The 25,309-nt window shown below is 53.1% G+C and overlaps 66 non-coding genes across 66 annotated transcripts; 49 read left to right on the top strand and 17 right to left on the bottom strand.

Annotated features, from left to right (window-relative positions):
- Nucleotides 1-583: 583 nt before the first annotated feature.
- Trnar-acg lies at nucleotides 584-656 on the bottom strand. The gene has a single exon. It is a non-coding gene; the product is annotated as a tRNA-Arg (tRNA).
- A 378-nt stretch (nucleotides 657-1,034) lies between these two features.
- Trnai-uau lies at nucleotides 1,035-1,126 on the top strand. Its single transcript is given in 2 exon segments — nucleotides 1,035-1,072; nucleotides 1,091-1,126. It is a non-coding gene; the product is annotated as a tRNA-Ile (tRNA).
- A 107-nt stretch (nucleotides 1,127-1,233) lies between these two features.
- Nucleotides 1,234-1,305, top strand: Trnad-guc. The gene has a single exon. It is a non-coding gene; the product is annotated as a tRNA-Asp (tRNA).
- Nucleotides 1,306-1,412: 107 nt separating this feature from the next.
- Nucleotides 1,413-1,484, top strand: Trnad-guc. Its single transcript has one exon. It is a non-coding gene; the product is annotated as a tRNA-Asp (tRNA).
- Nucleotides 1,485-2,088: 604 nt separating this feature from the next.
- On the bottom strand, nucleotides 2,089-2,161 carry Trnar-acg. The gene has a single exon. It is a non-coding gene; the product is annotated as a tRNA-Arg (tRNA).
- Nucleotides 2,162-2,539: 378 nt separating this feature from the next.
- Trnai-uau lies at nucleotides 2,540-2,631 on the top strand. The gene is given in 2 exon segments: nucleotides 2,540-2,577; nucleotides 2,596-2,631. It is a non-coding gene; the product is annotated as a tRNA-Ile (tRNA).
- A 107-nt stretch (nucleotides 2,632-2,738) lies between these two features.
- Trnad-guc lies at nucleotides 2,739-2,810 on the top strand. Its single transcript has one exon. It is a non-coding gene; the product is annotated as a tRNA-Asp (tRNA).
- A 107-nt stretch (nucleotides 2,811-2,917) lies between these two features.
- Nucleotides 2,918-2,989, top strand: Trnad-guc. Its single transcript has one exon. It is a non-coding gene; the product is annotated as a tRNA-Asp (tRNA).
- A 604-nt stretch (nucleotides 2,990-3,593) lies between these two features.
- Trnar-acg lies at nucleotides 3,594-3,666 on the bottom strand. Its single transcript has one exon. It is a non-coding gene; the product is annotated as a tRNA-Arg (tRNA).
- Nucleotides 3,667-4,044: 378 nt separating this feature from the next.
- Trnai-uau lies at nucleotides 4,045-4,136 on the top strand. The gene is given in 2 exon segments: nucleotides 4,045-4,082; nucleotides 4,101-4,136. It is a non-coding gene; the product is annotated as a tRNA-Ile (tRNA).
- A 107-nt stretch (nucleotides 4,137-4,243) lies between these two features.
- Trnad-guc lies at nucleotides 4,244-4,315 on the top strand. The gene has a single exon. It is a non-coding gene; the product is annotated as a tRNA-Asp (tRNA).
- Nucleotides 4,316-4,422: 107 nt separating this feature from the next.
- Nucleotides 4,423-4,494, top strand: Trnad-guc. Its single transcript has one exon. It is a non-coding gene; the product is annotated as a tRNA-Asp (tRNA).
- Nucleotides 4,495-5,098: 604 nt separating this feature from the next.
- Trnar-acg lies at nucleotides 5,099-5,171 on the bottom strand. Its single transcript has one exon. It is a non-coding gene; the product is annotated as a tRNA-Arg (tRNA).
- A 378-nt stretch (nucleotides 5,172-5,549) lies between these two features.
- On the top strand, nucleotides 5,550-5,641 carry Trnai-uau. Its single transcript is given in 2 exon segments — nucleotides 5,550-5,587; nucleotides 5,606-5,641. It is a non-coding gene; the product is annotated as a tRNA-Ile (tRNA).
- A 107-nt stretch (nucleotides 5,642-5,748) lies between these two features.
- Trnad-guc lies at nucleotides 5,749-5,820 on the top strand. The gene has a single exon. It is a non-coding gene; the product is annotated as a tRNA-Asp (tRNA).
- Nucleotides 5,821-5,927: 107 nt separating this feature from the next.
- Trnad-guc lies at nucleotides 5,928-5,999 on the top strand. Its single transcript has one exon. It is a non-coding gene; the product is annotated as a tRNA-Asp (tRNA).
- Nucleotides 6,000-6,603: 604 nt separating this feature from the next.
- On the bottom strand, nucleotides 6,604-6,676 carry Trnar-acg. The gene has a single exon. It is a non-coding gene; the product is annotated as a tRNA-Arg (tRNA).
- A 378-nt stretch (nucleotides 6,677-7,054) lies between these two features.
- Trnai-uau lies at nucleotides 7,055-7,146 on the top strand. Its single transcript is given in 2 exon segments — nucleotides 7,055-7,092; nucleotides 7,111-7,146. It is a non-coding gene; the product is annotated as a tRNA-Ile (tRNA).
- A 107-nt stretch (nucleotides 7,147-7,253) lies between these two features.
- Trnad-guc lies at nucleotides 7,254-7,325 on the top strand. The gene has a single exon. It is a non-coding gene; the product is annotated as a tRNA-Asp (tRNA).
- Nucleotides 7,326-7,432: 107 nt separating this feature from the next.
- Nucleotides 7,433-7,504, top strand: Trnad-guc. Its single transcript has one exon. It is a non-coding gene; the product is annotated as a tRNA-Asp (tRNA).
- Nucleotides 7,505-8,108: 604 nt separating this feature from the next.
- Trnar-acg lies at nucleotides 8,109-8,181 on the bottom strand. Its single transcript has one exon. It is a non-coding gene; the product is annotated as a tRNA-Arg (tRNA).
- A 378-nt stretch (nucleotides 8,182-8,559) lies between these two features.
- Nucleotides 8,560-8,651, top strand: Trnai-uau. The gene is given in 2 exon segments: nucleotides 8,560-8,597; nucleotides 8,616-8,651. It is a non-coding gene; the product is annotated as a tRNA-Ile (tRNA).
- Nucleotides 8,652-8,758: 107 nt separating this feature from the next.
- Trnad-guc lies at nucleotides 8,759-8,830 on the top strand. Its single transcript has one exon. It is a non-coding gene; the product is annotated as a tRNA-Asp (tRNA).
- Nucleotides 8,831-8,937: 107 nt separating this feature from the next.
- On the top strand, nucleotides 8,938-9,009 carry Trnad-guc. Its single transcript has one exon. It is a non-coding gene; the product is annotated as a tRNA-Asp (tRNA).
- Nucleotides 9,010-9,613: 604 nt separating this feature from the next.
- Nucleotides 9,614-9,686, bottom strand: Trnar-acg. Its single transcript has one exon. It is a non-coding gene; the product is annotated as a tRNA-Arg (tRNA).
- A 378-nt stretch (nucleotides 9,687-10,064) lies between these two features.
- Nucleotides 10,065-10,156, top strand: Trnai-uau. Its single transcript is given in 2 exon segments — nucleotides 10,065-10,102; nucleotides 10,121-10,156. It is a non-coding gene; the product is annotated as a tRNA-Ile (tRNA).
- Nucleotides 10,157-10,263: 107 nt separating this feature from the next.
- On the top strand, nucleotides 10,264-10,335 carry Trnad-guc. The gene has a single exon. It is a non-coding gene; the product is annotated as a tRNA-Asp (tRNA).
- A 107-nt stretch (nucleotides 10,336-10,442) lies between these two features.
- Trnad-guc lies at nucleotides 10,443-10,514 on the top strand. Its single transcript has one exon. It is a non-coding gene; the product is annotated as a tRNA-Asp (tRNA).
- Nucleotides 10,515-11,118: 604 nt separating this feature from the next.
- Nucleotides 11,119-11,191, bottom strand: Trnar-acg. The gene has a single exon. It is a non-coding gene; the product is annotated as a tRNA-Arg (tRNA).
- Nucleotides 11,192-11,569: 378 nt separating this feature from the next.
- On the top strand, nucleotides 11,570-11,661 carry Trnai-uau. Its single transcript is given in 2 exon segments — nucleotides 11,570-11,607; nucleotides 11,626-11,661. It is a non-coding gene; the product is annotated as a tRNA-Ile (tRNA).
- A 107-nt stretch (nucleotides 11,662-11,768) lies between these two features.
- Nucleotides 11,769-11,840, top strand: Trnad-guc. Its single transcript has one exon. It is a non-coding gene; the product is annotated as a tRNA-Asp (tRNA).
- A 107-nt stretch (nucleotides 11,841-11,947) lies between these two features.
- On the top strand, nucleotides 11,948-12,019 carry Trnad-guc. The gene has a single exon. It is a non-coding gene; the product is annotated as a tRNA-Asp (tRNA).
- Nucleotides 12,020-12,623: 604 nt separating this feature from the next.
- Trnar-acg lies at nucleotides 12,624-12,696 on the bottom strand. Its single transcript has one exon. It is a non-coding gene; the product is annotated as a tRNA-Arg (tRNA).
- A 378-nt stretch (nucleotides 12,697-13,074) lies between these two features.
- On the top strand, nucleotides 13,075-13,166 carry Trnai-uau. Its single transcript is given in 2 exon segments — nucleotides 13,075-13,112; nucleotides 13,131-13,166. It is a non-coding gene; the product is annotated as a tRNA-Ile (tRNA).
- A 107-nt stretch (nucleotides 13,167-13,273) lies between these two features.
- Trnad-guc lies at nucleotides 13,274-13,345 on the top strand. Its single transcript has one exon. It is a non-coding gene; the product is annotated as a tRNA-Asp (tRNA).
- Nucleotides 13,346-13,452: 107 nt separating this feature from the next.
- Trnad-guc lies at nucleotides 13,453-13,524 on the top strand. Its single transcript has one exon. It is a non-coding gene; the product is annotated as a tRNA-Asp (tRNA).
- Nucleotides 13,525-14,128: 604 nt separating this feature from the next.
- Trnar-acg lies at nucleotides 14,129-14,201 on the bottom strand. The gene has a single exon. It is a non-coding gene; the product is annotated as a tRNA-Arg (tRNA).
- Nucleotides 14,202-14,579: 378 nt separating this feature from the next.
- Nucleotides 14,580-14,671, top strand: Trnai-uau. Its single transcript is given in 2 exon segments — nucleotides 14,580-14,617; nucleotides 14,636-14,671. It is a non-coding gene; the product is annotated as a tRNA-Ile (tRNA).
- Nucleotides 14,672-14,778: 107 nt separating this feature from the next.
- Nucleotides 14,779-14,850, top strand: Trnad-guc. Its single transcript has one exon. It is a non-coding gene; the product is annotated as a tRNA-Asp (tRNA).
- Nucleotides 14,851-14,957: 107 nt separating this feature from the next.
- On the top strand, nucleotides 14,958-15,029 carry Trnad-guc. Its single transcript has one exon. It is a non-coding gene; the product is annotated as a tRNA-Asp (tRNA).
- Nucleotides 15,030-15,633: 604 nt separating this feature from the next.
- Trnar-acg lies at nucleotides 15,634-15,706 on the bottom strand. Its single transcript has one exon. It is a non-coding gene; the product is annotated as a tRNA-Arg (tRNA).
- Nucleotides 15,707-16,084: 378 nt separating this feature from the next.
- Nucleotides 16,085-16,176, top strand: Trnai-uau. Its single transcript is given in 2 exon segments — nucleotides 16,085-16,122; nucleotides 16,141-16,176. It is a non-coding gene; the product is annotated as a tRNA-Ile (tRNA).
- A 107-nt stretch (nucleotides 16,177-16,283) lies between these two features.
- Trnad-guc lies at nucleotides 16,284-16,355 on the top strand. The gene has a single exon. It is a non-coding gene; the product is annotated as a tRNA-Asp (tRNA).
- Nucleotides 16,356-16,462: 107 nt separating this feature from the next.
- On the top strand, nucleotides 16,463-16,534 carry Trnad-guc. The gene has a single exon. It is a non-coding gene; the product is annotated as a tRNA-Asp (tRNA).
- Nucleotides 16,535-17,138: 604 nt separating this feature from the next.
- Trnar-acg lies at nucleotides 17,139-17,211 on the bottom strand. The gene has a single exon. It is a non-coding gene; the product is annotated as a tRNA-Arg (tRNA).
- A 378-nt stretch (nucleotides 17,212-17,589) lies between these two features.
- Nucleotides 17,590-17,681, top strand: Trnai-uau. The gene is given in 2 exon segments: nucleotides 17,590-17,627; nucleotides 17,646-17,681. It is a non-coding gene; the product is annotated as a tRNA-Ile (tRNA).
- Nucleotides 17,682-17,788: 107 nt separating this feature from the next.
- On the top strand, nucleotides 17,789-17,860 carry Trnad-guc. Its single transcript has one exon. It is a non-coding gene; the product is annotated as a tRNA-Asp (tRNA).
- Nucleotides 17,861-17,967: 107 nt separating this feature from the next.
- On the top strand, nucleotides 17,968-18,039 carry Trnad-guc. Its single transcript has one exon. It is a non-coding gene; the product is annotated as a tRNA-Asp (tRNA).
- A 604-nt stretch (nucleotides 18,040-18,643) lies between these two features.
- Trnar-acg lies at nucleotides 18,644-18,716 on the bottom strand. Its single transcript has one exon. It is a non-coding gene; the product is annotated as a tRNA-Arg (tRNA).
- Nucleotides 18,717-19,094: 378 nt separating this feature from the next.
- Nucleotides 19,095-19,186, top strand: Trnai-uau. The gene is given in 2 exon segments: nucleotides 19,095-19,132; nucleotides 19,151-19,186. It is a non-coding gene; the product is annotated as a tRNA-Ile (tRNA).
- A 107-nt stretch (nucleotides 19,187-19,293) lies between these two features.
- Trnad-guc lies at nucleotides 19,294-19,365 on the top strand. Its single transcript has one exon. It is a non-coding gene; the product is annotated as a tRNA-Asp (tRNA).
- Nucleotides 19,366-19,472: 107 nt separating this feature from the next.
- Trnad-guc lies at nucleotides 19,473-19,544 on the top strand. Its single transcript has one exon. It is a non-coding gene; the product is annotated as a tRNA-Asp (tRNA).
- A 604-nt stretch (nucleotides 19,545-20,148) lies between these two features.
- Nucleotides 20,149-20,221, bottom strand: Trnar-acg. Its single transcript has one exon. It is a non-coding gene; the product is annotated as a tRNA-Arg (tRNA).
- A 378-nt stretch (nucleotides 20,222-20,599) lies between these two features.
- On the top strand, nucleotides 20,600-20,691 carry Trnai-uau. Its single transcript is given in 2 exon segments — nucleotides 20,600-20,637; nucleotides 20,656-20,691. It is a non-coding gene; the product is annotated as a tRNA-Ile (tRNA).
- A 107-nt stretch (nucleotides 20,692-20,798) lies between these two features.
- Trnad-guc lies at nucleotides 20,799-20,870 on the top strand. The gene has a single exon. It is a non-coding gene; the product is annotated as a tRNA-Asp (tRNA).
- A 107-nt stretch (nucleotides 20,871-20,977) lies between these two features.
- On the top strand, nucleotides 20,978-21,049 carry Trnad-guc. The gene has a single exon. It is a non-coding gene; the product is annotated as a tRNA-Asp (tRNA).
- A 604-nt stretch (nucleotides 21,050-21,653) lies between these two features.
- On the bottom strand, nucleotides 21,654-21,726 carry Trnar-acg. Its single transcript has one exon. It is a non-coding gene; the product is annotated as a tRNA-Arg (tRNA).
- Nucleotides 21,727-22,104: 378 nt separating this feature from the next.
- Nucleotides 22,105-22,196, top strand: Trnai-uau. The gene is given in 2 exon segments: nucleotides 22,105-22,142; nucleotides 22,161-22,196. It is a non-coding gene; the product is annotated as a tRNA-Ile (tRNA).
- A 107-nt stretch (nucleotides 22,197-22,303) lies between these two features.
- On the top strand, nucleotides 22,304-22,375 carry Trnad-guc. The gene has a single exon. It is a non-coding gene; the product is annotated as a tRNA-Asp (tRNA).
- A 107-nt stretch (nucleotides 22,376-22,482) lies between these two features.
- Nucleotides 22,483-22,554, top strand: Trnad-guc. Its single transcript has one exon. It is a non-coding gene; the product is annotated as a tRNA-Asp (tRNA).
- A 604-nt stretch (nucleotides 22,555-23,158) lies between these two features.
- Nucleotides 23,159-23,231, bottom strand: Trnar-acg. The gene has a single exon. It is a non-coding gene; the product is annotated as a tRNA-Arg (tRNA).
- A 378-nt stretch (nucleotides 23,232-23,609) lies between these two features.
- On the top strand, nucleotides 23,610-23,701 carry Trnai-uau. The gene is given in 2 exon segments: nucleotides 23,610-23,647; nucleotides 23,666-23,701. It is a non-coding gene; the product is annotated as a tRNA-Ile (tRNA).
- Nucleotides 23,702-23,808: 107 nt separating this feature from the next.
- On the top strand, nucleotides 23,809-23,880 carry Trnad-guc. The gene has a single exon. It is a non-coding gene; the product is annotated as a tRNA-Asp (tRNA).
- A 107-nt stretch (nucleotides 23,881-23,987) lies between these two features.
- On the top strand, nucleotides 23,988-24,059 carry Trnad-guc. The gene has a single exon. It is a non-coding gene; the product is annotated as a tRNA-Asp (tRNA).
- Nucleotides 24,060-24,663: 604 nt separating this feature from the next.
- Nucleotides 24,664-24,736, bottom strand: Trnar-acg. Its single transcript has one exon. It is a non-coding gene; the product is annotated as a tRNA-Arg (tRNA).
- A 378-nt stretch (nucleotides 24,737-25,114) lies between these two features.
- Nucleotides 25,115-25,206, top strand: Trnai-uau. Its single transcript is given in 2 exon segments — nucleotides 25,115-25,152; nucleotides 25,171-25,206. It is a non-coding gene; the product is annotated as a tRNA-Ile (tRNA).
- The last annotated feature ends 103 nt before the right edge of the window (nucleotides 25,207-25,309 follow it).

The following is a 25,309-nucleotide window of genomic DNA, read 5'->3' as shown; positions in this document are numbered from 1 at the left end:
CCTGTTCGAGTGTTGCGCGTATGTGGGTCGTAAGAGCATTAACTTTGCGATCGTGGAGTGTAGTTGGCGCAAAATCTTAAAAAATGCTACAACTTAGGAAGTGGTTCTCGCATTCTTCACATTTCAGAACTGCGGGGTATGCTGTTAACGCTGTATCAAAGCACCCCAGCCGACGCTGTGGGCGTAATAATCGAGCTCGGCACAGTCCGCAAAAGAAATAATTTTAGCAGAGCGTGGTTTCGATCCACGGACCTCTGGGTTATGGGCCCAGCACGCTTCCACTGCGCCACTCTGCTGCCTGGGGTTGCGCCGGCTCTTCGCCACGTGACGTGGGACACTTGGAAAGTGTTGTCTGCGTCGCTTTCACACGCCTGTATTTAATTGCGTATCATCTCCTACAGCTCTCAGCTTGACTTGTCTCGACTTTGCTCGACTGACGCTACGCTGACGCTTGCAGGCAGCGATATTTACCACGATCGACTCGACATGCAGCTGCGAGATGCACAGGAGCAACAAAGCACTCCACGGTGCGGCGACATACGAAATCCACTGCCCAGCTACGCGTCGGCAACTAACAAAACGCCGACCCTGCCAGGATTCGAACCTGGAATCTTCTGATCCGTAGTCAGACGCGTTATCCGTTGCGCCACAGGGCCAGTGGCAGCATTTCTTTCTACGAGACAAGTGCAATTCGCTAAGAAACGTGTTCTGCATGGCTGAGCAAGCTCCCAAGGAAGGTACCTTTCGTGCAGCTGCGTGGCCGCAGTGCGCCTGCAGAGCTTAGAGCTTGCCACGCATCTGCTCTCGCTGTTCGACAGGTAGCAGAAGGCAAGGCGCGCGTTTTCCCACGTTTTCTCGACGACGAGAGCCGATTGATGTGCATGTAAGCGTAGCATATGAAACAAGAATAGCACGAAGCATTGGTAGTCAGGTGCCAAAGTCGCAGTATGGCATCAGGTGGCGATCGTATGTTTCTGTGGCCACCACTGGATTGCAGCAAAGTGAATACCGCTAACTGAAAGCACTCTGTTGTAGCCCCAGTGGCGCAATAGGTTAGCGCACGGTACTTATAAGGCAGTAGCCGTGAGCAATGCCGGGGTTGTGAGTTCGAGCCTCACCTGGGGCATACTTTTATTTCTTAGCAGCTGTCTCTGACAGCAACAGGAGGCTAGGTTTGAGATGTATCAGCTATTTGAGTAACATAATTGTGCATTCGAGACGCTAGCTGCGTCTTCCTCGGTAGTATAGTGGTTAGTACCCCCGCCTGTCACGCGGGAGACCGGGGTTCGATTCCCCGCCGGGGAGGCACATCCGATTTTTAATTGCTGCTCTATCACTCGCCGAACTTAGTGTAGGTCGTTTGCGGCTACTAGCACCATATCTCTCGCACACAGGCACCTGTCTACACCGCATCCTCGGTAGTATAGTGGTTAGTATCCCCGCCTGTCACGCGGGAGACCGGGGTTCGATTCCCCGCCGGGGAGATGCGATTTTTATCTCACAACCCTGTTCGAGTGTTGCGCGTATGTGGGTCGTAAGAGCATTAACTTTGCGATCGTGGAGTGTAGTTGGCGCAAAATCTTAAAAAATGCTACAACTTAGGAAGTGGTTCTCGCATTCTTCACATTTCAGAACTGCGGGGTATGCTGTTAACGCTGTATCAAAGCACCCCAGCCGACGCTGTGGGCGTAATAATCGAGCTCGGCACAGTCCGCAAAAGAAATAATTTTAGCAGAGCGTGGTTTCGATCCACGGACCTCTGGGTTATGGGCCCAGCACGCTTCCACTGCGCCACTCTGCTGCCTGGGGTTGCGCCGGCTCTTCGCCACGTGACGTGGGACACTTGGAAAGTGTTGTCTGCGTCGCTTTCACACGCCTGTATTTAATTGCGTATCATCTCCTACAGCTCTCAGCTTGACTTGTCTCGACTTTGCTCGACTGACGCTACGCTGACGCTTGCAGGCAGCGATATTTACCACGATCGACTCGACATGCAGCTGCGAGATGCACAGGAGCAACAAAGCACTCCACGGTGCGGCGACATACGAAATCCACTGCCCAGCTACGCGTCGGCAACTAACAAAACGCCGACCCTGCCAGGATTCGAACCTGGAATCTTCTGATCCGTAGTCAGACGCGTTATCCGTTGCGCCACAGGGCCAGTGGCAGCATTTCTTTCTACGAGACAAGTGCAATTCGCTAAGAAACGTGTTCTGCATGGCTGAGCAAGCTCCCAAGGAAGGTACCTTTCGTGCAGCTGCGTGGCCGCAGTGCGCCTGCAGAGCTTAGAGCTTGCCACGCATCTGCTCTCGCTGTTCGACAGGTAGCAGAAGGCAAGGCGCGCGTTTTCCCACGTTTTCTCGACGACGAGAGCCGATTGATGTGCATGTAAGCGTAGCATATGAAACAAGAATAGCACGAAGCATTGGTAGTCAGGTGCCAAAGTCGCAGTATGGCATCAGGTGGCGATCGTATGTTTCTGTGGCCACCACTGGATTGCAGCAAAGTGAATACCGCTAACTGAAAGCACTCTGTTGTAGCCCCAGTGGCGCAATAGGTTAGCGCACGGTACTTATAAGGCAGTAGCCGTGAGCAATGCCGGGGTTGTGAGTTCGAGCCTCACCTGGGGCATACTTTTATTTCTTAGCAGCTGTCTCTGACAGCAACAGGAGGCTAGGTTTGAGATGTATCAGCTATTTGAGTAACATAATTGTGCATTCGAGACGCTAGCTGCGTCTTCCTCGGTAGTATAGTGGTTAGTATCCCCGCCTGTCACGCGGGAGACCGGGGTTCGATTCCCCGCCGGGGAGGCACATCCGATTTTTAATTGCTGCTCTATCACTCGCCGAACTTAGTGTAGGTCGTTTGCGGCTACTAGCACCATATCTCTCGCACACAGGCACCTGTCTACACCGCATCCTCGGTAGTATAGTGGTTAGTATCCCCGCCTGTCACGCGGGAGACCGGGGTTCGATTCCCCGCCGGGGAGATGCGATTTTTATCTCACAACCCTGTTCGAGTGTTGCGCGTATGTGGGTCGTAAGAGCATTAACTTTGCGATCGTGGAGTGTAGTTGGCGCAAAATCTTAAAAAATGCTACAACTTAGGAAGTGGTTCTCGCATTCTTCACATTTCAGAACTGCGGGGTATGCTGTTAACGCTGTATCAAAGCACCCCAGCCGACGCTGTGGGCGTAATAATCGAGCTCGGCACAGTCCGCAAAAGAAATAATTTTAGCAGAGCGTGGTTTCGATCCACGGACCTCTGGGTTATGGGCCCAGCACGCTTCCACTGCGCCACTCTGCTGCCTGGGGTTGCGCCGGCTCTTCGCCACGTGACGTGGGACACTTGGAAAGTGTTGTCTGCGTCGCTTTCACACGCCTGTATTTAATTGCGTATCATCTCCTACAGCTCTCAGCTTGACTTGTCTCGACTTTGCTCGACTGACGCTACGCTGACGCTTGCAGGCAGCGATATTTACCACGATCGACTCGACATGCAGCTGCGAGATGCACAGCAGCAACAAAGCACTCCACGGTGCGGCGACATACGAAATCCACTGCCCAGCTACGCGTCGGCAACTAACAAAACGCCGACCCTGCCAGGATTCGAACCTGGAATCTTCTGATCCGTAGTCAGACGCGTTATCCGTTGCGCCACAGGGCCAGTGGCAGCATTTCTTTCTACGAGACAAGTGCAATTCGCTAAGAAACGTGTTCTGCATGGCTGAGCAAGCTCCCAAGGAAGGTACCTTTCGTGCAGCTGCGTGGCCGCAGTGCGCCTGCAGAGCTTAGAGCTTGCCACGCATCTGCTCTCGCTGTTCGACAGGTAGCAGAAGGCAAGGCGCGCGTTTTCCCACGTTTTCTCGACGACGAGAGCCGATTGATGTGCATGTAAGCGTAGCATATGAAACAAGAATAGCACGAAGCATTGGTAGTCAGGTGCCAAAGTCGCAGTATGGCATCAGGTGGCGATCGTATGTTTCTGTGGCCACCACTGGATTGCAGCAAAGTGAATACCGCTAACTGAAAGCACTCTGTTGTAGCCCCAGTGGCGCAATTGGTTAGCGCACGGTACTTATAAGGCAGTAGCCGTGAGCAATGCCGGGGTTGTGAGTTCTAGCCTCACCTGGGGCATACTTTTATTTCTTAGCAGCTGTCTCTGACAGCAACAGGAGGCTAGGTTTGAGATGTATCAGCTATTTGAGTAACATAATTGTGCATTCGAGACGCTAGCTGCGTCTTCCTCGGTAGTATAGTGGTTAGTATCCCCGCCTGTCACGCGGGAGACCGGGGTTCGATTCCCCGCCGGGGAGGCACATCCGATTTTTAATTGCTGCTCTATCACTCGCCGAACTTAGTGTAGGTCGTTTGCGGCTACTAGCACCATATCTCTCGCACACAGGCACCTGTCTACACCGCATCCTCGGTAGTATAGTGGTTAGTATCCCCGCCTGTCACGCGGGAGACCGGGGTTCGATTCCCCGCCGGGGAGATGCGATTTTTATCTCACAACCCTGTTCGAGTGTTGCGCGTATGTGGGTCGTAAGAGCATTAACTTTGCGATCGTGGAGTGTAGTTGGCGCAAAATCTTAAAAAATGCTACAACTTAGGAAGTGGTTCTCGCATTCTTCACATTTCAGAACTGCGGGGTATGCTGTTAACGCTGTATCAAAGCACCCCAGCCGACGCTGTGGGCGTAATAATCGAGCTCGGCACAGTCCGCAAAAGAAATAATTTTAGCAGAGCGTGGTTTCGATCCACGGACCTCTGGGTTATGGGCCCAGCACGCTTCCACTGCGCCACTCTGCTGCCTGGGGTTGCGCCGGCTCTTCGCCACGTGACGTGGGACACTTGGAAAGTGTTGTCTGCGTCGCTTTCACACGCCTGTATTTAATTGCGTATCATCTCCTACAGCTCTCAGCTTGACTTGTCTCGACTTTGCTCGACTGACGCTACGCTGACGCTTGCAGGCAGCGATATTTACCACGATCGACTCGACATGCAGCTGCGAGATGCACAGGAGCAACAAAGCACTCCACGGTGCAGCGACATACGAAATCCACTGCCCAGCTACGCGTCGGCAACTAACAAAACGCCGACCCTGCCAGGATTCGAACCTGGAATCTTCTGATCCGTAGTCAGACGCGTTATCCGTTGCGCCACAGGGCCAGTGGCAGCATTTCTTTCTACGAGACAAGTGCAATTCGCTAAGAAACGTGTTCTCCATGGCTGAGCAAGCTCCCAAGGAAGGTACCTTTCGTGCAGCTGCGTGGCCGCAGTGCGCCTGCAGAGCTTAGAGCTTGCCACGCATCTGCTCTCGCTGTTCGACAGGTAGCAGAAGGCAAGGCGCGCGTTTTCCCACGTTTTCTCGACGACGAGAGCCGGTTGATGTGCATGTAAGCGTAGCATATGAAACAAGAATAGCACGAAGCATTGGTAGTCAGGTGCCAAAGTCGCAGTATGGCATCAGGTGGCGATCGTATGTTTCTGTGGCCACCACTGGATTGCAGCAAAGTGAATACCGCTAACTGAAAGCACTCTGTTGTAGCCCCAGTGGCGCAATTGGTTAGCGCACGGTACTTATAAGGCAGTAGCCGTGAGCAATGCCGGGGTTGTGAGTTCGAGCCTCACCTGGGGCATACTTTTATTTCTTAGCAGCTGTCTCTGACAGCAACAGGAGGCTAGGTTTGAGATGTATCAGCTATTTGAGTAACATAATTGTGCATTCGAGACGCTAGCTGCGTCTTCCTCGGTAGTATAGTGGTTAGTATCCCCGCCTGTCACGCGGGAGACCGGGGTTCGATTCCCCGCCGGGGAGGCACATCCGATTTTTAATTGCTGCTCTATCACTCGCCGAACTTAGTGTAGGTCGTTTGCGGCTACTAGCACCATATCTCTCGCACACAGGCACCTGTCTACAGCGCATCCTCGGTAGTATAGTGGTTAGTATCCCCGCCTGTCACGCGGGAGACCGGGGTTCGATTCCCCGCCGGGGAGATGCGATTTTTATCTCACAACCCTGTTCGAGTGTTGCGCGTATGTGGGTCGTAAGAGCATTAACTTTGCGATCGTGGAGTGTAGTTGGCGCAAAATCTTAAAAAATGCTACAACTTAGGAAGTGGTTCTCGCATTCTTCACATTTCAGAACTGCGGGGTATGCTGTTAACGCTGTATCAAAGCACCCCAGCCGACGCTGTGGGCGTAATAATCGAGCTCGGCACAGTCCGCAAAAGAAATAATTTTAGCAGAGCGTGGTTTCGATCCACGGACCTCTGGGTTATGGGCCCAGCACGCTTCCACTGCGCCACTCTGCTGCCTGGGGTTGCGCCGGCTCTTCGCCACGTGACGTGGGACACTTGGAAAGTGTTGTCTGCGTCGCTTTCACACGCCTGTATTTAATTGCGTATCATCTCCTACAGCTCTCAGCTTGACTTGTCTCGACTTTGCTCGACTGACGCTACGCTGACGCTTGCAGGCAGCGATATTTACCACGATCGACTCGACATGCAGCTGCGAGATGCACAGGAGCAACAAAGCACTCCACGGTGCGGCGACATACGAAATCCACTGCCCAGCTACGCGTCGGCAACTAACAAAACGCCGACCCTGCCAGGATTCGAACCTGGAATCTTCTGATCCGTAGTCAGACGCGTTATCCGTTGCGCCACAGGGCCAGTGGCAGCATTTCTTTCTACGAGACAAGTGCAATTCGCTAAGAAACGTGTTCTGCATGGCTGAGCAAGCTCCCAAGGAAGGTACCTTTCGTGCAGCTGCGTGGCCGCAGTGCGCCTGCAGAGCTTAGAGCTTGCCACGCATCTGCTCTCGCTGTTCGACAGGTAGCAGAAGGCAAGGCGCGCGTTTTCCCACGTTTTCTCGACGACGAGAGCCGGTTGATGTGCATGTAAGCGTAGCATATGAAACAAGAATAGCACGAAGCATTGGTAGTCAGGTGCCAAAGTCGCAGTATGGCATCAGGTGGCGATCGTATGTTTCTGTGGCCACCACTGGATTGCAGCAAAGTGAATACCGCTAACTGAAAGCACTCTGTTGTAGCCCCAGTGGCGCAATTGGTTAGCGCACGGTACTTATAAGGCAGTAGCCGTGAGCAATGCCGGGGTTGTGAGTTCGAGCCTCACCTGGGGCATACTTTTATTTCTTAGCAGCTGTCTCTGACAGCAACAGGAGGCTAGGTTTGAGATGTATCAGCTATTTGAGTAACATAATTGTGCATTCGAGACGCTAGCTGCGTCTTCCTCGGTAGTATAGTGGTTAGTATCCCCGCCTGTCACGCGGGAGACCGGGGTTCGATTCCCCGCCGGGGAGGCACATCCGATTTTTAATTGCTGCTCTATCACTCGCCGAACTTAGTGTAGGTCGTTTGCGGCTACTAGCACCATATCTCTCGCACACAGGCACCTGTCTACAGCGCATCCTCGGTAGTATAGTGGTTAGTATCCCCGCCTGTCACGCGGGAGACCGGGGTTCGATTCCCCGCCGGGGAGATGCGATTTTTATCTCACAACCCTGTTCGAGTGTTGCGCGTATGTGGGTCGTAAGAGCATTAACTTTGCGATCGTGGAGTGTAGTTGGCGCAAAATCTTAAAAAATGCTACAACTTAGGAAGTGGTTCTCGCATTCTTCACATTTCAGAACTGCGGGGTATGCTGTTAACGCTGTATCAAAGCACCCCAGCCGACGCTGTGGGCGTAATAATCGAGCTCGGCACAGTCCGCAAAAGAAATAATTTTAGCAGAGCGTGGTTTCGATCCACGGACCTCTGGGTTATGGGCCCAGCACGCTTCCACTGCGCCACTCTGCTGCCTGGGGTTGCGCCGGCTCTTCGCCACGTGACGTGGGACACTTGGAAAGTGTTGTCTGCGTCGCTTTCACACGCCTGTATTTAATTGCGTATCATCTCCTACAGCTCTCAGCTTGACTTGTCTCGACTTTGCTCGACTGACGCTACGCTGACGCTTGCAGGCAGCGATATTTACCACGATCGACTCGACATGCAGCTGCGAGATGCACAGGAGCAACAAAGCACTCCACGGTGCGGCGACATACGAAATCCACTGCCCAGCTACGCGTCGGCAACTAACAAAACGCCGACCCTGCCAGGATTCGAACCTGGAATCTTCTGATCCGTAGTCAGACGCGTTATCCGTTGCGCCACAGGGCCAGTGGCAGCATTTCTTTCTACGAGACAAGTGCAATTCGCTAAGAAACGTGTTCTGCATGGCTGAGCAAGCTCCCAAGGAAGGTACCTTTCGTGCAGCTGCGTGGCCGCAGTGCGCCTGCAGAGCTTAGAGCTTGCCACGCATCTGCTCTCGCTGTTCGACAGGTAGCAGAAGGCAAGGCGCGCGTTTTCCCACGTTTTCTCGACGACGAGAGCCGATTGATGTGCATGTAAGCGTAGCATATGAAACAAGAATAGCACGAAGCATTGGTAGTCAGGTGCCAAAGTCGCAGTATGGCATCAGGTGGCGATCGTATGTTTCTGTGGCCACCACTGGATTGCAGCAAAGTGAATACCGCTAACTGAAAGCACTCTGTTGTAGCCCCAGTGGCGCAATAGGTTAGCGCACGGTACTTATAAGGCAGTAGCCGTGAGCAATGCCGGGGTTGTGAGTTCGAGCCTCACCTGGGGCATACTTTTATTTCTTAGCAGCTGTCTCTGACAGCAACAGGAGGCTAGGTTTGAGATGTATCAGCTATTTGAGTAACATAATTGTGCATTCGAGACGCTAGCTGCGTCTTCCTCGGTAGTATAGTGGTTAGTATCCCCGCCTGTCACGCGGGAGACCGGGGTTCGATTCCCCGCCGGGGAGGCACATCCGATTTTTAATTGCTGCTCTATCACTCGCCGAACTTAGTGTAGGTCGTTTGCGGCTACTAGCACCATATCTCTCGCACACAGGCACCTGTCTACACCGCATCCTCGGTAGTATAGTGGTTAGTATCCCCGCCTGTCACGCGGGAGACCGGGGTTCGATTCCCCGCCGGGGAGATGCGATTTTTATCTCACAACCCTGTTCGAGTGTTGCGCGTATGTGGGTCGTAAGAGCATTAACTTTGCGATCGTGGAGTGTAGTTGGCGCAAAATCTTAAAAAATGCTACAACTTAGGAAGTGGTTCTCGCATTCTTCACATTTCAGAACTGCGGGGTATGCTGTTAACGCTGTATCAAAGCACCCCAGCCGACGCTGTGGGCGTAATAATCGAGCTCGGCACAGTCCGCAAAAGAAATAATTTTAGCAGAGCGTGGTTTCGATCCACGGACCTCTGGGTTATGGGCCCAGCACGCTTCCACTGCGCCACTCTGCTGCCTGGGGTTGCGCCGGCTCTTCGCCACGTGACGTGGGACACTTGGAAAGTGTTGTCTGCGTCGCTTTCACACGCCTGTATTTAATTGCGTATCATCTCCTACAGCTCTCAGCTTGACTTGTCTCGACTTTGCTCGACTGACGCTACGCTGACGCTTGCAGGCAGCGATATTTACCACGATCGACTCGACATGCAGCTGCGAGATGCACAGGAGCAACAAAGCACTCCACGGTGCGGCGACATACGAAATCCACTGCCCAGCTACGCGTCGGCAACTAACAAAACGCCGACCCTGCCAGGATTCGAACCTGGAATCTTCTGATCCGTAGTCAGACGCGTTATCCGTTGCGCCACAGGGCCAGTGGCAGCATTTCTTTCTACGAGACAAGTGCAATTCGCTAAGAAACGTGTTCTGCATGGCTGAGCAAGCTCCCAAGGAAGGTACCTTTCGTGCAGCTGCGTGGCCGCAGTGCGCCTGCAGAGCTTAGAGCTTGCCACGCATCTGCTCTCGCTGTTCGACAGGTAGCAGAAGGCAAGGCGCGCGTTTTCCCACGTTTTCTCGACGACGAGAGCCGATTGATGTGCATGTAAGCGTAGCATATGAAACAAGAATAGCACGAAGCATTGGTAGTCAGGTGCCAAAGTCGCAGTATGGCATCAGGTGGCGATCGTATGTTTCTGTGGCCACCACTGGATTGCAGCAAAGTGAATACCGCTAACTGAAAGCACTCTGTTGTAGCCCCAGTGGCGCAATTGGTTAGCGCACGGTACTTATAAGGCAGTAGCCGTGAGCAATGCCGGGGTTGTGAGTTCTAGCCTCACCTGGGGCATACTTTTATTTCTTAGCAGCTGTCTCTGACAGCAACAGGAGGCTAGGTTTGAGATGTATCAGCTATTTGAGTAACATAATTGTGCATTCGAGACGCTAGCTGCGTCTTCCTCGGTAGTATAGTGGTTAGTATCCCCGCCTGTCACGCGGGAGACCGGGGTTCGATTCCCCGCCGGGGAGGCACATCCGATTTTTAATTGCTGCTCTATCACTCGCCGAACTTAGTGTAGGTCGTTTGCGGCTACTAGCACCATATCTCTCGCACACAGGCACCTGTCTACACCGCATCCTCGGTAGTATAGTGGTTAGTATCCCCGCCTGTCACGCGGGAGACCGGGGTTCGATTCCCCGCCGGGGAGATGCGATTTTTATCTCACAACCCTGTTCGAGTGTTGCGCGTATGTGGGTCGTAAGAGCATTAACTTTGCGATCGTGGAGTGTAGTTGGCGCAAAATCTTAAAAAATGCTACAACTTAGGAAGTGGTTCTCGCATTCTTCACATTTCAGAACTGCGGGGTATGCTGTTAACGCTGTATCAAAGCACCCCAGCCGACGCTGTGGGCGTAATAATCGAGCTCGGCACAGTCCGCAAAAGAAATAATTTTAGCAGAGCGTGGTTTCGATCCACGGACCTCTGGGTTATGGGCCCAGCACGCTTCCACTGCGCCACTCTGCTGCCTGGGGTTGCGCCGGCTCTTCGCCACGTGACGTGGGACACTTGGAAAGTGTTGTCTGCGTCGCTTTCACACGCCTGTATTTAATTGCGTATCATCTCCTACAGCTCTCAGCTTGACTTGTCTCGACTTTGCTCGACTGACGCTACGCTGACGCTTGCAGGCAGCGATATTTACCACGATCGACTCGACATGCAGCTGCGAGATGCACAGGAGCAACAAAGCACTCCACGGTGCAGCGACATACGAAATCCACTGCCCAGCTACGCGTCGGCAACTAACAAAACGCCGACCCTGCCAGGATTCGAACCTGGAATCTTCTGATCCGTAGTCAGACGCGTTATCCGTTGCGCCACAGGGCCAGTGGCAGCATTTCTTTCTACGAGACAAGTGCAATTCGCTAAGAAACGTGTTCTCCATGGCTGAGCAAGCTCCCAAGGAAGGTACCTTTCGTGCAGCTGCGTGGCCGCAGTGCGCCTGCAGAGCTTAGAGCTTGCCACGCATCTGCTCTCGCTGTTCGACAGGTAGCAGAAGGCAAGGCGCGCGTTTTCCCACGTTTTCTCGACGACGAGAGCCGGTTGATGTGCATGTAAGCGTAGCATATGAAACAAGAATAGCACGAAGCATTGGTAGTCAGGTGCCAAAGTCGCAGTATGGCATCAGGTGGCGATCGTATGTTTCTGTGGCCACCACTGGATTGCAGCAAAGTGAATACCGCTAACTGAAAGCACTCTGTTGTAGCCCCAGTGGCGCAATTGGTTAGCGCACGGTACTTATAAGGCAGTAGCCGTGAGCAATGCCGGGGTTGTGAGTTCGAGCCTCACCTGGGGCATACTTTTATTTCTTAGCAGCTGTCTCTGACAGCAACAGGAGGCTAGGTTTGAGATGTATCAGCTATTTGAGTAACATAATTGTGCATTCGAGACGCTAGCTGCGTCTTCCTCGGTAGTATAGTGGTTAGTATCCCCGCCTGTCACGCGGGAGACCGGGGTTCGATTCCCCGCCGGGGAGGCACATCCGATTTTTAATTGCTGCTCTATCACTCGCCGAACTTAGTGTAGGTCGTTTGCGGCTACTAGCACCATATCTCTCGCACACAGGCACCTGTCTACAGCGCATCCTCGGTAGTATAGTGGTTAGTATCCCCGCCTGTCACGCGGGAGACCGGGGTTCGATTCCCCGCCGGGGAGATGCGATTTTTATCTCACAACCCTGTTCGAGTGTTGCGCGTATGTGGGTCGTAAGAGCATTAACTTTGCGATCGTGGAGTGTAGTTGGCGCAAAATCTTAAAAAATGCTACAACTTAGGAAGTGGTTCTCGCATTCTTCACATTTCAGAACTGCGGGGTATGCTGTTAACGCTGTATCAAAGCACCCCAGCCGACGCTGTGGGCGTAATAATCGAGCTCGGCACAGTCCGCAAAAGAAATAATTTTAGCAGAGCGTGGTTTCGATCCACGGACCTCTGGGTTATGGGCCCAGCACGCTTCCACTGCGCCACTCTGCTGCCTGGGGTTGCGCCGGCTCTTCGCCACGTGACGTGGGACACTTGGAAAGTGTTGTCTGCGTCGCTTTCACACGCCTGTATTTAATTGCGTATCATCTCCTACAGCTCTCAGCTTGACTTGTCTCGACTTTGCTCGACTGACGCTACGCTGACGCTTGCAGGCAGCGATATTTACCACGATCGACTCGACATGCAGCTGCGAGATGCACAGGAGCAACAAAGCACTCCACGGTGCGGCGACATACGAAATCCACTGCCCAGCTACGCGTCGGCAACTAACAAAACGCCGACCCTGCCAGGATTCGAACCTGGAATCTTCTGATCCGTAGTCAGACGCGTTATCCGTTGCGCCACAGGGCCAGTGGCAGCATTTCTTTCTACGAGACAAGTGCAATTCGCTAAGAAACGTGTTCTGCATGGCTGAGCAAGCTCCCAAGGAAGGTACCTTTCGTGCAGCTGCGTGGCCGCAGTGCGCCTGCAGAGCTTAGAGCTTGCCACGCATCTGCTCTCGCTGTTCGACAGGTAGCAGAAGGCAAGGCGCGCGTTTTCCCACGTTTTCTCGACGACGAGAGCCGGTTGATGTGCATGTAAGCGTAGCATATGAAACAAGAATAGCACGAAGCATTGGTAGTCAGGTGCCAAAGTCGCAGTATGGCATCAGGTGGCGATCGTATGTTTCTGTGGCCACCACTGGATTGCAGCAAAGTGAATACCGCTAACTGAAAGCACTCTGTTGTAGCCCCAGTGGCGCAATTGGTTAGCGCACGGTACTTATAAGGCAGTAGCCGTGAGCAATGCCGGGGTTGTGAGTTCGAGCCTCACCTGGGGCATACTTTTATTTCTTAGCAGCTGTCTCTGACAGCAACAGGAGGCTAGGTTTGAGATGTATCAGCTATTTGAGTAACATAATTGTGCATTCGAGACGCTAGCTGCGTCTTCCTCGGTAGTATAGTGGTTAGTATCCCCGCCTGTCACGCGGGAGACCGGGGTTCGATTCCCCGCCGGGGAGGCACATCCGATTTTTAATTGCTGCTCTATCACTCGCCGAACTTAGTGTAGGTCGTTTGCGGCTACTAGCACCATATCTCTCGCACACAGGCACCTGTCTACACCGCATCCTCGGTAGTATAGTGGTTAGTATCCCCGCCTGTCACGCGGGAGACCGGGGTTCGATTCCCCGCCGGGGAGATGCGATTTTTATCTCACAACCCTGTTCGAGTGTTGCGCGTATGTGGGTCGTAAGAGCATTAACTTTGCGATCGTGGAGTGTAGTTGGCGCAAAATCTTAAAAAATGCTACAACTTAGGAAGTGGTTCTCGCATTCTTCACATTTCAGAACTGCGGGGTATGCTGTTAACGCTGTATCAAAGCACCCCAGCCGACGCTGTGGGCGTAATAATCGAGCTCGGCACAGTCCGCAAAAGAAATAATTTTAGCAGAGCGTGGTTTCGATCCACGGACCTCTGGGTTATGGGCCCAGCACGCTTCCACTGCGCCACTCTGCTGCCTGGGGTTGCGCCGGCTCTTCGCCACGTGACGTGGGACACTTGGAAAGTGTTGTCTGCGTCGCTTTCACACGCCTGTATTTAATTGCGTATCATCTCCTACAGCTCTCAGCTTGACTTGTCTCGACTTTGCTCGACTGACGCTACGCTGACGCTTGCAGGCAGCGATATTTACCACGATCGACTCGACATGCAGCTGCGAGATGCACAGGAGCAACAAAGCACTCCACGGTGCGGCGACATACGAAATCCACTGCCCAGCTACGCGTCGGCAACTAACAAAACGCCGACCCTGCCAGGATTCGAACCTGGAATCTTCTGATCCGTAGTCAGACGCGTTATCCGTTGCGCCACAGGGCCAGTGGCAGCATTTCTTTCTACGAGACAAGTGCAATTCGCTAAGAAACGTGTTCTCCATGGCTGAGCAAGCTCCCAAGGAAGGTACCTTTCGTGCAGCTGCGTGGCCGCAGTGCGCCTGCAGAGCTTAGAGCTTGCCACGCATCTGCTCTCGCTGTTCGACAGGTAGCAGAAGGCAAGGCGCGCGTTTTCCCACGTTTTCTCGACGACGAGAGCCGGTTGATGTGCATGTAAGCGTAGCATATGAAACAAGAATAGCACGAAGCATTGGTAGTCAGGTGCCAAAGTCGCAGTATGGCATCAGGTGGCGATCGTATGTTTCTGTGGCCACCACTGGATTGCAGCAAAGTGAATACCGCTAACTGAAAGCACTCTGTTGTAGCCCCAGTGGCGCAATTGGTTAGCGCACGGTACTTATAAGGCAGTAGCCGTGAGCAATGCCGGGGTTGTGAGTTCTAGCCTCACCTGGGGCATACTTTTATTTCTTAGCAGCTGTCTCTGACAGCAACAGGAGGCTAGGTTTGAGATGTATCAGCTATTTGAGTAACATAATTGTGCATTCGAGACGCTAGCTGCGTCTTCCTCGGTAGTATAGTGGTTAGTATCCCCGCCTGTCACGCGGGAGACCGGGGTTCGATTCCCCGCCGGGGAGGCACATCCGATTTTTAATTGCTGCTCTATCACTCGCCGAACTTAGTGTAGGTCGTTTGCGGCTACTAGCACCATATCTCTCGCACACAGGCACCTGTCTACACCGCATCCTCGGTAGTATAGTGGTTAGTATCCCCGCCTGTCACGCGGGAGACCGGGGTTCGATTCCCCGCCGGGGAGATGCGACTTTTATCTCACAACCCTGTTCGAGTGTTGCGCGTATGTGGGTCGTAAGAGCATTAACTTTGCGATCGTGGAGTGTAGTTGGCGCAAAATCTTAAAAAATGCTACAACTTAGGAAGTGGTTCTCGCATTCTTCACATTTCAGAACTGCGGGGTATGCTGTTAACGCTGTATCAAAGCACCCCAGCCGACGCTGTGGGCGTAATAATCGAGCTCGGCACAGTCCGCAAAAGAAATAATTTTAGCAGAGCGTGGTTTCGATCCACGGACCTCTGGGTTATGGGCCCAGCACGCTTCCACTGCGCCACTCTGCTGCCTGGGGTTGCGCCGGCTCTTCGCCACGTGACGTGGGACACTTGGAAAGTGTTGTCTGCGTCGCTTTCACACGCCTGTATTTAATTGCGTATCATCTCCTACAGCTCTCAGCTTGACTTGTCTCGACTTTGCTCGACTGACGCTACGCTGACGCTTGCAGGCAGCGATATTTACCACGATCGACTCGACATGCAGCTGCGAGATGCACAGGAGCAACAAAGCACTCCACGGTGCGGCGACATACGAAATCCACTGCCCAGCTACGCGTCGGCAACTAACAAAACGCCGACCCTGCCAGGATTCGAACCTGGAATCTTCTGATCCGTAGTCAGACGCGTTATCCGTTGCGCCACAGGGCCAGTGGCAGCATTTCTTTCTACGAGACAAGTGCAATTCGCTAAGAAACGTGTTCTGCATGGCTGAGCAAGCTCCCAAGGAAGGTACCTTTCGTGCAGCTGCGTGGCCGCAGTGCGCCTGCAGAGCTTAGAGCTTGCCACGCATCTGCTCTCGCTGTTCGACAGGTAGCAGAAGGCAAGGCGCGCGTTTTCCCACGTTTTCTCGACGACGAGAGCCGATTGATGTGCATGTAAGCGTAGCATATGAAACAAGAATAGCACGAAGCATTGGTAGTCAGGTGCCAAAGTCGCAGTATGGCATCAGGTGGCGATCGTATGTTTCTGTGGCCACCACTGGATTGCAGCAAAGTGAATACCGCTAACTGAAAGCACTCTGTTGTAGCCCCAGTGGCGCAATTGGTTAGCGCACGGTACTTATAAGGCAGTAGCCGTGAGCAATGCCGGGGTTGTGAGTTCTAGCCTCACCTGGGGCATACTTTTATTTCTTAGCAGCTGTCTCTGACAGCAACAGGAGGCTAGGTTTGAGATGTATCAGCTATTTGAGTAACATAATTGTGCATTCGAGACGCTAGCTGCGTCTTCCTCGGTAGTATAGTGGTTAGTATCCCCGCCTGTCACGCGGGAGACCGGGGTTCGATTCCCCGCCGGGGAGGCACATCCGATTTTTAATTGCTGCTCTATCACTCGCCGAACTTAGTGTAGGTCGTTTGCGGCTACTAGCACCATATCTCTCGCACACAGGCACCTGTCTACACCGCATCCTCGGTAGTATAGTGGTTAGTATCCCCGCCTGTCACGCGGGAGACCGGGGTTCGATTCCCCGCCGGGGAGATGCGATTTTTATCTCACAACCCTGTTCGAGTGTTGCGCGTATGTGGGTCGTAAGAGCATTAACTTTGCGATCGTGGAGTGTAGTTGGCGCAAAATCTTAAAAAATGCTACAACTTAGGAAGTGGTTCTCGCATTCTTCACATTTCAGAACTGCGGGGTATGCTGTTAACGCTGTATCAAAGCACCCCAGCCGACGCTGTGGGCGTAATAATCGAGCTCGGCACAGTCCGCAAAAGAAATAATTTTAGCAGAGCGTGGTTTCGATCCACGGACCTCTGGGTTATGGGCCCAGCACGCTTCCACTGCGCCACTCTGCTGCCTGGGGTTGCGCCGGCTCTTCGCCACGTGACGTGGGACACTTGGAAAGTGTTGTCTGCGTCGCTTTCACACGCCTGTATTTAATTGCGTATCATCTCCTACAGCTCTCAGCTTGACTTGTCTCGACTTTGCTCGACTGACGCTACGCTGACGCTTGCAGGCAGCGATATTTACCACGATCGACTCGACATGCAGCTGCGAGATGCACAGGAGCAACAAAGCACTCCACGGTGCAGCGACATACGAAATCCACTGCCCAGCTACGCGTCGGCAACTAACAAAACGCCGACCCTGCCAGGATTCGAACCTGGAATCTTCTGATCCGTAGTCAGACGCGTTATCCGTTGCGCCACAGGGCCAGTGGCAGCATTTCTTTCTACGAGACAAGTGCAATTCGCTAAGAAACGTGTTCTCCATGGCTGAGCAAGCTCCCAAGGAAGGTACCTTTCGTGCAGCTGCGTGGCCGCAGTGCGCCTGCAGAGCTTAGAGCTTGCCACGCATCTGCTCTCGCTGTTCGACAGGTAGCAGAAGGCAAGGCGCGCGTTTTCCCACGTTTTCTCGACGACGAGAGCCGGTTGATGTGCATGTAAGCGTAGCATATGAAACAAGAATAGCACGAAGCATTGGTAGTCAGGTGCCAAAGTCGCAGTATGGCATCAGGTGGCGATCGTATGTTTCTGTGGCCACCACTGGATTGCAGCAAAGTGAATACCGCTAACTGAAAGCACTCTGTTGTAGCCCCAGTGGCGCAATTGGTTAGCGCACGGTACTTATAAGGCAGTAGCCGTGAGCAATGCCGGGGTTGTGAGTTCGAGCCTCACCTGGGGCATACTTTTATTTCTTAGCAGCTGTCTCTGACAGCAACAGGAGGCTAGGTTTGAGATGTATCAGCTATTTGAGTAACATAATTGTGCATTCGAGACGCTAGCTGCGTCTTCCTCGGTAGTATAGTGGTTAGTATCCCCGCCTGTCACGCGGGAGACCGGGGTTCGATTCCCCGCCGGGGAGGCACATCCGATTTTTAATTGCTGCTCTATCACTCGCCGAACTTAGTGTAGGTCGTTTGCGGCTACTAGCACCATATCTCTCGCACACAGGCACCTGTCTACAGCGCATCCTCGGTAGTATAGTGGTTAGTATCCCCGCCTGTCACGCGGGAGACCGGGGTTCGATTCCCCGCCGGGGAGATGCGATTTTTATCTCACAACCCTGTTCGAGTGTTGCGCGTATGTGGGTCGTAAGAGCATTAACTTTGCGATCGTGGAGTGTAGTTGGCGCAAAATCTTAAAAAATGCTACAACTTAGGAAGTGGTTCTCGCATTCTTCACATTTCAGAACTGCGGGGTATGCTGTTAACGCTGTATCAAAGCACCCCAGCCGACGCTGTGGGCGTAATAATCGAGCTCGGCACAGTCCGCAAAAGAAATAATTTTAGCAGAGCGTGGTTTCGATCCACGGACCTCTGGGTTATGGGCCCAGCACGCTTCCACTGCGCCACTCTGCTGCCTGGGGTTGCGCCGGCTCTTCGCCACGTGACGTGGGACACTTGGAAAGTGTTGTCTGCGTCGCTTTCACACGCCTGTATTTAATTGCGTATCATCTCCTACAGCTCTCAGCTTGACTTGTCTCGACTTTGCTCGACTGACGCTACGCTGACGCTTGCAGGCAGCGATATTTACCACGATCGACTCGACATGCAGCTGCGAGATGCACAGGAGCAACAAAGCACTCCACGGTGCGGCGACATACGAAATCCACTGCCCAGCTACGCGTCGGCAACTAACAAAACGCCGACCCTGCCAGGATTCGAACCTGGAATCTTCTGATCCGTAGTCAGACGCGTTATCCGTTGCGCCACAGGGCCAGTGGCAGCATTTCTTTCTACGAGACAAGTGCAATTCGCTAAGAAACGTGTTCTGCATGGCTGAGCAAGCTCCCAAGGAAGGTACCTTTCGTGCAGCTGCGTGGCCGCAGTGCGCCTGCAGAGCTTAGAGCTTGCCACGCATCTGCTCTCGCTGTTCGACAGGTAGCAGAAGGCAAGGCGCGCGTTTTCCCACGTTTTCTCGACGACGAGAGCCGGTTGATGTGCATGTAAGCGTAGCATATGAAACAAGAATAGCACGAAGCATTGGTAGTCAGGTGCCAAAGTCGCAGTATGGCATCAGGTGGCGATCGTATGTTTCTGTGGCCACCACTGGATTGCAGCAAAGTGAATACCGCTAACTGAAAGCACTCTGTTGTAGCCCCAGTGGCGCAATTGGTTAGCGCACGGTACTTATAAGGCAGTAGCCGTGAGCAATGCCGGGGTTGTGAGTTCGAGCCTCACCTGGGGCATACTTTTATTTCTTAGCAGCTGTCTCTGACAGCAACAGGAGGCTAGGTTTGAGATGTATCAGCTATTTGAGTAACATAATTGTGCATTCGAGACGCTAGCTGCGTCTTCCTCGGTAGTATAGTGGTTAGTATCCCCGCCTGTCACGCGGGAGACCGGGGTTCGATTCCCCGCCGGGGAGGCACATCCGATTTTTAATTGCTGCTCTATCACTCGCCGAACTTAGTGTAGGTCGTTTGCGGCTACTAGCACCATATCTCTCGCACACAGGCACCTGTCTACAGCGCATCCTCGGTAGTATAGTGGTTAGTATCCCCGCCTGTCACGCGGGAGACCGGGGTTCGATTCCCCGCCGGGGAGATGCGATTTTTATCTCACAACCCTGTTCGAGTGTTGCGCGTATGTGGGTCGTAAGAGCATTAACTTTGCGATCGTGGAGTGTAGTTGGCGCAAAATCTTAAAAAATGCTACAACTTAGGAAGTGGTTCTCGCATTCTTCACATTTCAGAACTGCGGGGTATGCTGTTAACGCTGTATCAAAGCACCCCAGCCGACGCTGTGGGCGTAATAATCGAGCTCGGCACAGTCCGCAAAAGAAATAATTTTAGCAGAGCGTGGTTTCGATCCACGGACCTCTGGGTTATGGGCCCAGCACGCTTCCACTGCGCCACTCTGCTGCCTGGGGTTGCGCCGGCTCTTCGCCACGTGACGTGGGACACTTGGAAAGTGTTGTCTGCGTCGCTTTCACACGCCTGTATTTAATTGCGTATCATCTCCTACAGCTCTCAGCTTGACTTGTCTCGACTTTGCTCGACTGACGCTACGCTGACGCTTGCAGGCAGCGATATTTACCACGATCGACTCGACATGCAGCTGCGAGATGCACAGGAGCAACAAAGCACTCCACGGTGCGGCGACATACGAAATCCACTGCCCAGCTACGCGTCGGCAACTAACAAAACGCCGACCCTGCCAGGATTCGAACCTGGAATCTTCTGATCCGTAGTCAGACGCGTTATCCGTTGCGCCACAGGGCCAGTGGCAGCATTTCTTTCTACGAGACAAGTGCAATTCGCTAAGAAACGTGTTCTCCATGGCTGAGCAAGCTCCCAAGGAAGGTACCTTTCGTGCAGCTGCGTGGCCGCAGTGCGCCTGCAGAGCTTAGAGCTTGCCACGCATCTGCTCTCGCTGTTCGACAGGTAGCAGAAGGCAAGGCGCGCGTTTTCCCACGTTTTCTCGACGACGAGAGCCGGTTGATGTGCATGTAAGCGTAGCATATGAAACAAGAATAGCACGAAGCATTGGTAGTCAGGTGCCAAAGTCGCAGTATGGCATCAGGTGGCGATCGTATGTTTCTGTGGCCACCACTGGATTGCAGCAAAGTGAATACCGCTAACTGAAAGCACTCTGTTGTAGCCCCAGTGGCGCAATTGGTTAGCGCACGGTACTTATAAGGCAGTAGCCGTGAGCAATGCCGGGGTTGTGAGTTCTAGCCTCACCTGGGGCATACTTTTATTTCTTAGCAGCTGTCTCTGACAGCAACAGGAGGCTAGGTTTGAGATGTATCAGCTATTTGAGTAACATAATTGTGCATTCGAGACGCTAGCTGCGTCTTCCTCGGTAGTATAGTGGTTAGTATCCCCGCCTGTCACGCGGGAGACCGGGGTTCGATTCCCCGCCGGGGAGGCACATCCGATTTTTAATTGCTGCTCTATCACTCGCCGAACTTAGTGTAGGTCGTTTGCGGCTACTAGCACCATATCTCTCGCACACAGGCACCTGTCTACACCGCATCCTCGGTAGTATAGTGGTTAGTATCCCCGCCTGTCACGCGGGAGACCGGGGTTCGATTCCCCGCCGGGGAGATGCGACTTTTATCTCACAACCCTGTTCGAGTGTTGCGCGTATGTGGGTCGTAAGAGCATTAACTTTGCGATCGTGGAGTGTAGTTGGCGCAAAATCTTAAAAAATGCTACAACTTAGGAAGTGGTTCTCGCATTCTTCACATTTCAGAACTGCGGGGTATGCTGTTAACGCTGTATCAAAGCACCCCAGCCGACGCTGTGGGCGTAATAATCGAGCTCGGCACAGTCCGCAAAAGAAATAATTTTAGCAGAGCGTGGTTTCGATCCACGGACCTCTGGGTTATGGGCCCAGCACGCTTCCACTGCGCCACTCTGCTGCCTGGGGTTGCGCCGGCTCTTCGCCACGTGACGTGGGACACTTGGAAAGTGTTGTCTGCGTCGCTTTCACACGCCTGTATTTAATTGCGTATCATCTCCTACAGCTCTCAGCTTGACTTGTCTCGACTTTGCTCGACTGACGCTACGCTGACGCTTGCAGGCAGCGATATTTACCACGATCGACTCGACATGCAGCTGCGAGATGCACAGGAGCAACAAAGCACTCCACGGTGCGGCGACATACGAAATCCACTGCCCAGCTACGCGTCGGCAACTAACAAAACGCCGACCCTGCCAGGATTCGAACCTGGAATCTTCTGATCCGTAGTCAGACGCGTTATCCGTTGCGCCACAGGGCCAGTGGCAGCATTTCTTTCTACGAGACAAGTGCAATTCGCTAAGAAACGTGTTCTCCATGGCTGAGCAAGCTCCCAAGGAAGGTACCTTTCGTGCAGCTGCGTGGCCGCAGTGCGCCTGCAGAGCTTAGAGCTTGCCACGCATCTGCTCTCGCTGTTCGACAGGTAGCAGAAGGCAAGGCGCGCGTTTTCCCACGTTTTCTCGACGACGAGAGCCGGTTGATGTGCATGTAAGCGTAGCATATGAAACAAGAATAGCACGAAGCATTGGTAGTCAGGTGCCAAAGTCGCAGTATGGCATCAGGTGGCGATCGTATGTTTCTGTGGCCACCACTGGATTGCAGCAAAGTGAATACCGCTAACTGAAAGCACTCTGTTGTAGCCCCAGTGGCGCAATTGGTTAGCGCACGGTACTTATAAGGCAGTAGCCGTGAGCAATGCCGGGGTTGTGAGTTCGAGCCTCACCTGGGGCATACTTTTATTTCTTAGCAGCTGTCTCTGACAGCAACAGGAGGCTAGGTTTGAGATGTATCAGCTATTTGAGTAACATAATTGTGCATTCGAGACGCTAGCTGCGTCTTCCTCGGTAGTATAGTGGTTAGTATCCCCGCCTGTCACGCGGGAGACCGGGGTTCGATTCCCCGCCGGGGAGGCACATCCGATTTTTAATTGCTGCTCTATCACTCGCCGAACTTAGTGTAGGTCGTTTGCGGCTACTAGCACCATATCTCTCGCACACAGGCACCTGTCTACAGCGCATCCTCGGTAGTATAGTGGTTAGTATCCCCGCCTGTCACGCGGGAGACCGGGGTTCGATTCCCCGCCGGGGAGATGCGATTTTTATCTCACAACCCTGTTCGAGTGTTGCGCGTATGTGGGTCGTAAGAGCATTAACTTTGCGATCGTGGAGTGTAGTTGGCGCAAAATCTTAAAAAATGCTACAACTTAGGAAGTGGTTCTCGCATTCTTCACATTTCAGAACTGCGGGGTATGCTGTTAACGCTGTATCAAAGCACCCCAGCCGACGCTGTGGGCGTAATAATCGAGCTCGGCACAGTCCGCAAAAGAAATAATTTTAGCAGAGCGTGGTTTCGATCCACGGACCTCTGGGTTATGGGCCCAGCACGCTTCCACTGCGCCACTCTGCTGCCTGGGGTTGCGCCGGCTCTTCGCCACGTGACGTGGGACACTTGGAAAGTGTTGTCTGCGTCGCTTTCACACGCCTGTATTTAATTGCGTATCATCTCCTACAGCTCTCAGCTTGACTTGTCTCGACTTTGCTCGACTGACGCTACGCTGACGCTTGCAGGCAGCGATATTTACCACGATCGACTCGACATGCAGCTGCGAGATGCACAGGAGCAACAAAGCACTCCACGGTGCGGCGACATACGAAATCCACTGCCCAGCTACGCGTCGGCAACTAACAAAACGCCGACCCTGCCAGGATTCGAACCTGGAATCTTCTGATCCGTAGTCAGACGCGTTATCCGTTGCGCCACAGGGCCAGTGGCAGCATTTCTTTCTACGAGACAAGTGCAATTCGCTAAGAAACGTGTTCTCCATGGCTGAGCAAGCTCCCAAGGAAGGTACCTTTCGTGCAGCTGCGTGGCCGCAGTGCGCCTGCAGAGCTTAGAGCTTGCCACGCATCTGCTCTCGCTGTTCGACAGGTAGCAGAAGGCAAGGCGCGCGTTTTCCCACGTTTTCTCGACGACGAGAGCCGGTTGATGTGCATGTAAGCGTAGCATATGAAACAAGAATAGCACGAAGCATTGGTAGTCAGGTGCCAAAGTCGCAGTATGGCATCAGGTGGCGATCGTATGTTTCTGTGGCCACCACTGGATTGCAGCAAAGTGAATACCGCTAACTGAAAGCACTCTGTTGTAGCCCCAGTGGCGCAATTGGTTAGCGCACGGTACTTATAAGGCAGTAGCCGTGAGCAATGCCGGGGTTGTGAGTTCTAGCCTCACCTGGGGCATACTTTTATTTCTTAGCAGCTGTCTCTGACAGCAACAGGAGGCTAGGTTTGAGATGTATCAGCTATTTGAGTAACATAATTGTGCATTCGAGACGCTAGCTGCGTCTTCCTCGGTAGTATAGTGGTTAGTATCCCCGCCTGTCACGCGGGAGACCGGGGTTCGATTCCCCGCCGGGGAGGCACATCCGATTTTTAATTGCTGCTCTATCACTCGCCGAACTTAGTGTAGGTCGTTTGCGGCTACTAGCACCATATCTCTCGCACACAGGCACCTGTCTACACCGCATCCTCGGTAGTATAGTGGTTAGTATCCCCGCCTGTCACGCGGGAGACCGGGGTTCGATTCCCCGCCGGGGAGATGCGACTTTTATCTCACAACCCTGTTCGAGTGTTGCGCGTATGTGGGTCGTAAGAGCATTAACTTTGCGATCGTGGAGTGTAGTTGGCGCAAAATCTTAAAAAATGCTACAACTTAGGAAGTGGTTCTCGCATTCTTCACATTTCAGAACTGCGGGGTATGCTGTTAACGCTGTATCAAAGCACCCCAGCCGACGCTGTGGGCGTAATAATCGAGCTCGGCACAGTCCGCAAAAGAAATAATTTTAGCAGAGCGTGGTTTCGATCCACGGACCTCTGGGTTATGGGCCCAGCACGCTTCCACTGCGCCACTCTGCTGCCTGGGGTTGCGCCGGCTCTTCGCCACGTGACGTGGGACACTTGGAAAGTGTTGTCTGCGTCGCTTTCACACGCCTGTATTTAATTGCGTATCATCTCCTACAGCTCTCAGCTTGACTTGTCTCGACTTTGCTCGACTGACGCTACGCTGACGCTTGCAGGCAGCGATATTTACCACGATCGACTCGACATGCAGCTGCGAGATGCACAGGAGCAACAAAGCACTCCACGGTGCGGCGACATACGAAATCCACTGCCCAGCTACGCGTCGGCAACTAACAAAACGCCGACCCTGCCAGGATTCGAACCTGGAATCTTCTGATCCGTAGTCAGACGCGTTATCCGTTGCGCCACAGGGCCAGTGGCAGCATTTCTTTCTACGAGACAAGTGCAATTCGCTAAGAAACGTGTTCTCCATGGCTGAGCAAGCTCCCAAGGAAGGTACCTTTCGTGCAGCTGCGTGGCCGCAGTGCGCCTGCAGAGCTTAGAGCTTGCCACGCATCTGCTCTCGCTGTTCGACAGGTAGCAGAAGGCAAGGCGCGCGTTTTCCCACGTTTTCTCGACGACGAGAGCCGGTTGATGTGCATGTAAGCGTAGCATATGAAACAAGAATAGCACGAAGCATTGGTAGTCAGGTGCCAAAGTCGCAGTATGGCATCAGGTGGCGATCGTATGTTTCTGTGGCCACCACTGGATTGCAGCAAAGTGAATACCGCTAACTGAAAGCACTCTGTTGTAGCCCCAGTGGCGCAATTGGTTAGCGCACGGTACTTATAAGGCAGTAGCCGTGAGCAATGCCGGGGTTGTGAGTTCTAGCCTCACCTGGGGCATACTTTTATTTCTTAGCAGCTGTCTCTGACAGCAACAGGAGGCTAGGTTTGAGATGTATCAGCTATTTGAGTAACATAATTGTGCATTCGAGACGCTAGCTGC

Source organism: Schistocerca piceifrons, chromosome 8 (genome assembly GCF_021461385.2).
Source record: "Schistocerca piceifrons isolate TAMUIC-IGC-003096 chromosome 8, iqSchPice1.1, whole genome shotgun sequence".
Classification (NCBI taxonomy): Eukaryota; Metazoa; Arthropoda; class Insecta; order Orthoptera; family Acrididae; genus Schistocerca; species Schistocerca piceifrons.
This window is presented reverse-complemented; position numbering and strand designations above follow the sequence as displayed.